Raw genomic sequence first — 6,214 nt, forward strand, 5'->3', positions numbered from 1 at the left:
CGCGTGTAAACAAGTGACAATTAGTCTCAACTTTACTCATCTTGAACTGTACATGGTTTATTTAGTATAACCTACCTTTTGCACGACAACTTTTCAGCTAAGTTCCTCTCTTTTACAGATGACCATCGTGCTACACCCGTCCAGGATATGGCACAATGGAGACACAGGCGCAGACATGCAGCAGGGACCCGTTCCAAGGATTCTTTTTAGATTAAGACCCTGTGTAAACCTTTTTTACGGTCTCTTGTTGATACACATCCCCCGGAGTCTTAGTACAACTGAGAAGGATGCTGACGTATTGGCATGTGGCCACGTTAGAATATTGCACGTACATGGACACCAGGGGCTTATTACAAAGGGCACTGTTTAGCCCGGTTTACATCATAAAGACCGAATACCTTAGGGAGTGTTTGGTGTCGCGAGTTTGGCCTTATATGCATCAGCTCCGAATCATGTCTTTGGTCAAATGTTGGGTTTGCCCGGCTCCTGTGTTTTGCTGCCTTACATTTTGCTCTATTGGCTAGGGCGGCACCAGGAGAACTACTGCGATTGTGCCCTGGTTCATCCGGACGAGCACCTCAGTAGAGAAAGTCGAAAACTGACTGTCATGATATAGCGTGAGACTGGTCAACCACTCGATGACCTAGCGGAATCTTCGGGATTCCTCTGCCTTAACGAAGGGCCGTTTCCCGGTCAGGCATGTACGCGCCCCGAATTCGGATGAGCGTGGAGCCACCAGGGGCTATATAGTAGCCCCACTGTCAAACTCCTCTGGCTAAGTGAAAGTGTTAAAGCATTATAGTCTGATTGCCTGGTTCGCTGCGCTATCACCTCCTTAATGGACCAAGACGTTGGATCAAGTGTGAACATGCGTCTTCTGCGAGCACCCCCGCATTATATGCATGGGGGCTGAAGCCGACGACTGCCATCTTTCAGGTTATATACATATATACATAAACGGACGCACAGGAGGCATCATAGTACTTTCGGGCAAAAGTATAAAAACAGCCTTGATAAACTCAATAAAACATTGTTTTTCAATGGGAATACATGTCATTAGAACATAATATTCTTCGAGCATTGCGCTTCTATCGAACGAGCGCCCTCAAGACCTTCTCGAAAGTAGTGCTCGGCAGGTACTCGGCTCTCATCCGAATCTTGGGCTGCAATGGCGGTGGCCTCCATCTCCGCCCAGTATGTCTTCACACGGGCAAGGGCCATCCGTGCACCCTCTACACACGTCGACCTCTTCATCGCGTTCATGTGCGGCACCGCACCAAGGAACTGCTGCACCAAACTAAAATAACTGTTCGGCTTTGGCCTTTCTGGCCATAGATGATCCACAACAGACCTCATGGCGAGTCCAGACAATCTATTCAGCTCGGCCCATTCGGCCAACCGATCAGTCAATGGAGGCGGACGCTCTGGAACGTTAAATTGTGACCAGAACAGCTTGTCCACTTCTTGTCTTTTTTATCTCAGAAGTATTCGGCCGCATCGGCAGCACTCGCCGCTAAGTCCAGATATGCATCCGCAGGACTCCACAGCCGGTCCAAAGGGGCGTACCGAGGATCTCCAAACTTCATCCGCAGCATAAAGGGCTTCCCAGCCGCGATATCCCCGGCTTGACGTAGCTCCTCCTTCATCGCTCTCATGGCAGAGCGGGTGTCTTTGGTTGCCATCGTGGCCTTCTCCAGGTCTGTCCTCTTCGCTCGATCTTCCTTTTCAAGAAGCTCGTAATGGTCAGTGGCGTTCTTCAATTCCACAGCCATCCTGGCTATTTCCTCCTTGCTTTGGCAGTGAGCAGCCTATTCAGCTTTCAGCTCTTCGATTGCCTTTAGGGCAGCCACATCGCTTTTCCTGGCTTGTTCTTTGGCTCGGGCAAGTTCCGCCCGAAGGTTCTCCACGGCCGCAGCTTCATCTGCATTCACACACATGTTATAGATACTGGCATCATGCTCCTCTTCTCATGTGTCACCGGAGGAATCACATACCCTGTGCCTAGTCAAGCCGCTTGTTGACAAGTATGATGTCGGCGTCTGCCACGTCAAGCCACCACTTTAGCTCGGCAAACTCATCAGTCCGGCCGGCCACCGGACCCTCCGCCACCTGCATATTAAGGCGGCACGATTATTCCTGGGACTATGATCCTCTGTGCGCTGTCATCTTCGACAGCACCCAGAGTCTCAGGGGCTACTATCTACACAGGGCACATCTAAAAATGTGCGGTACTGTCAAAAATGTACATCATTTCACGTACCTCAAAACCCGTCAGTAGACTCATAAAGGCTTCATGCAACCCACTTTTGGCGGACGAAATCCTTTCAATCACCGTACCCATCAACGTGCGGTGCTCTTCTGAGATAGCCGCTTGCTCTAGCAGATCCCTCAGTACGTCCGACCATACACCAGACGGTGCCAGACTCTTTCGATTGCCCTCTTCAAGAGCCGGATACTGAGGACTTCGGGTGGCCATTGGATTACCTTCTGGCCTTCCCGGATCAGGAGAAACCCTCAGCGACGACACCTCGAGGTCGCCCACCTCATGAGGCGGTATGGCAGGGGGAGGCGTTTCGCTCTCCATCATCTCTGGAAGAAGATCCCCTGAAGACGAGCTCTGCTGAGAAGGGCTAAGATCCGAACTGCAAGATAAATGCTTCGGTTATTTTCCTCACAAGTAAGGCGAGATATTTTCATTATTAAGTAACCTTTTACTTACAGCTCGGTGGAGGGCTGATCCCCTTGGGGGCATAGTGCGGCCGGAGTATCCCCCAGGGCAGGACCCTCCGGCGAAGATTTCTTCCCCCGTTTGGAGTCCATGGTCTCCGGGTCCTCAGAGGCGTTCCTCTTCCTTCCCTGGGGAGAGGAAGTTTCAGTTCCTCCTCCCCAGTTGACCTCCTTTGCGGAGGCGCTATCCTCCTTGTTCCCCCCTTTATCTTCTCCTGAGGGCGCTTGATAAGGCGCGATCTCCAGCATCCTGGTTAGCACGGGATTTGGTGATGTCTCAGGGAGGGGGGCCGGACACCTGATCAACTTTGCCTTCGCTATCCAATCATGGTCAAAGAGCGGCTTTTTTAGGGCGATGTTGCGATAAATAAACGGACAGTGTGTTCGTATGCGGGGCTACTTACTTGGGTATCCGGCCGATTGCAGCTCAGACTTGCATCCTCAGTGATGTCCGGACACATTATTTGTGGTCCGAAGAACAATTTGTACATCTCCTCGGGCGTCATGCCAAGGAAGTGTTGAATAGCTCGCGGTCCTTCTGGGTTGAATTCCCACATGCGAAGGGGCCGGCGTTTGCAAGGCTGGACTCGACGAACTAGCATAACTTGCACTACCATAACCAGACTGAAATCTCTCTCAAAGAGATCTCGGATACGGCTTTGCAGTATTGGCACGTCCTTGGCTGGACCCCAGCTCAGCCCCCTGCTGATCCATGACGTCAGTTGTAGTGGGGGGCCTAAGCGAAAGGTGGGGGCAGCTACCTACTTGGCACTTCAGGGAGCTGTGATGTAGAACCACTCCCGCTGTCACAATCCGGACACCTCTGGGAAGCTACCCTCAGGCCATGGAGCGTCAGCAATTTTGCTTATTAAAGCGCCTCCGCACGCTGCGTGCTGCCCCTCGATCATCTTCGGCTTCACATCGGGTCTTGAGCCACAGGCTGAAGTGAGGGGTAATGCGGAGGAAGGCCTCACATACGACAATAAATGACAAAATGTGAAGAAGGGAATCCGGGGCCAGATCGTGAAGATCTAGCCCATAATAGAACATAAGACCCCTAACAAAGGGATCCGGAGCGAGGCCTAGTCCTCGGAGGAAGTGGGAGACGAACACGACGCTCTCGTTGGGTTCGGGAGTAGGGACGACTTGCCCTCGGGCAAGCAGCCGATGCGAAATTTCGGCGGTCAGATATCTGGCCTCTCTCAACTTCTTGATGTCCTCCTCTGTGACGGAGGAAGGCATCCACCGACCTTGAAGGTTGGATCCGGACATAGTTGAAGTTCTGAAGTGCCTAAACCTGAGCTTTGGGTGTTGGAACTCGAGGCGGGAGGAGGATTCGATTAAGATCGAGAGGAAAAAGCCTTGTCCCCTTTATAAAGAGGGTGAATATCGAGCGTCCTCCTCGTGGCCGTTTGGGACTTGCCTAAGATCTAGGAGTCCTACCCATAGGCATGGTTGGGTTACCCACGTCCGTATTGATGAGAATCTCATGATAAAGGGGACACGATCTCTGCTTCGACAAGACGTGCCAAGGAAACCGCCTCGCGAAACATGCTGAGATGGGTTATGAAAAACGATTCGAATAAAGACCTGGCTGTGGTGTGATGTCACACTACGGGGTACGTCAGCAGATTAGATTTGTGGAAATATTATTCTCTCTACAGTGGTATGTGGAACTCATTTTGTAGAGCCGGACACGATCCTCGTGTTCAAAATCTTCTATGAAGTATTCAGAGGAGGAACCCGCCTTGCAATGCCGAAGACAATCTGCACGCCGGACTCATCGTCATTGAAGCCTGGTTCAGGGGCTACTGAGGGAGTCCTGGATTAGGGGGTATCCGGACAGCCGGATTATATCCTTTGGCCAGACTATTGGACTATGAAGATACAAGATTGAAGACTTCGTCCCATGTCCGGATGGGACTCTCCTTGGCGTGGAAGGCAAGCTTGGCAATACGGATATGTAGATCTCCTTCCTTGTAACCGACTCTGTGTAACCCTATCCCCCTCCGGTGTCTATATAAACTGGAGGGTTTAGTCCGTAGGAACAACAACAACAATCATACCATAGGCTAGCTTCTAGGGTTTAGCCTCTTCGATCTCGTGGTAGATCAACTCTTGTAATACTCATATCATCAAGATCATTCAAGCAGGAGTAGGGTTTTACCTCCATTGAGAGGGCCCAAACTTGGGTAAAAACATCGTGTCCCCCATCTCCTGTTACCATCCGCCTAGACGCACAGTTCGGGACCCCCTACCCGAGATCCGCCGGTTTTGACACCGACAGTGAGTTTTGGTTGAAGGAAGTTGGATTCCTTGGACATGTTATATCCGGAGAAGGAATAGCGGTAGACCCCAACAAAGTCGTCACTGTGCCAAATTGGGAGGCACCCACGACAGTTGGAGAAATCCGGAGTTTCCTTGGACTCGCGGGATACTACCGGAGGTTCATTGAGAATTTCTCGAAGATTGCGAAGCCTATGATGGAGTTGTTGAAGAAGGACACCAAGTTCAAATGGACTGAGGAATGTGAGGCTAGTTTTCAGGAATTGAAGAAACATTTGGTTACATCACCAATGTTGATTCTGCCAGATCAACGCAAAGATTATGAAGTGTATTGCGACGCTTCTCGTCGAGGACTTGGAGCAGTGCTTATGCAGGAAGGAAGAGTTGTTTCATATGCCTCACGGCAGCTTAAACCCCATGAGTTAAATTATGCTACGCATGATTTGGAGTTAGCAACCATAGTGCATGCGTTGAAGACTTGGAGACATTTTCCCATCGGAAACCATTGTGAGGTATACACGTATCACAAGAGTTTGAAGTATATCTTCACGCAGAAGGAGTTGAATCTCGGGCAGAGGAGATGGTTGGAACTCATAAAGGATTATGATATGAAGTTGCACTATCATCCCAGAAAGGCTAACGTAGTAGCCGATGCGTTGAGCCGCAAGAGTCATGTCAATACACTCATGACAGGAGAGTTACCCAACGAGTTAGCAGAAGACCTTCGTGAGCTATGTTTGGGGATAGTTCCGAGAGGCTATGTTGCAGCTTTGGAGATTCAGTCTACTTTGATGGATAAGATCAGAGAAGCGCAGAAGACGGACAAGGAGATATCTGAGATAAAGGAAAGGATGAGCAAAGGAAAAGCCAAGGGATTTCGTGAGGATGAGCACGATACCCTATGGTTTGAGGACCGCGTATATGTACCAAATGATCAGGAGATCAGGAAGCTGATTTTGCAAGAGGCCCATGACTCACCATATTCGATTCACCCAGGAAATACCAAGATGTACCTGGATCTGAAGGATAGATTCTGGTGGACCGGAATGAAGAAGGATATTGCGGAGTATGTAGCAGTCTGTGATGTATGTTAGAGAGTGAAGGCAGAGCATCAGAAGCCAGCAGGATTGCTGCAACCATTGCCGATACCCGAATGGAAGTGGGATAAGCTAGGCATGGACTTTATCACGGGATTACCCAG

Source organism: Triticum urartu, chromosome 2, assembly GCF_003073215.2.
Source record: "Triticum urartu cultivar G1812 chromosome 2, Tu2.1, whole genome shotgun sequence".
In the NCBI taxonomy this organism is placed as follows: domain Eukaryota; kingdom Viridiplantae; phylum Streptophyta; class Magnoliopsida; order Poales; family Poaceae; genus Triticum; species Triticum urartu.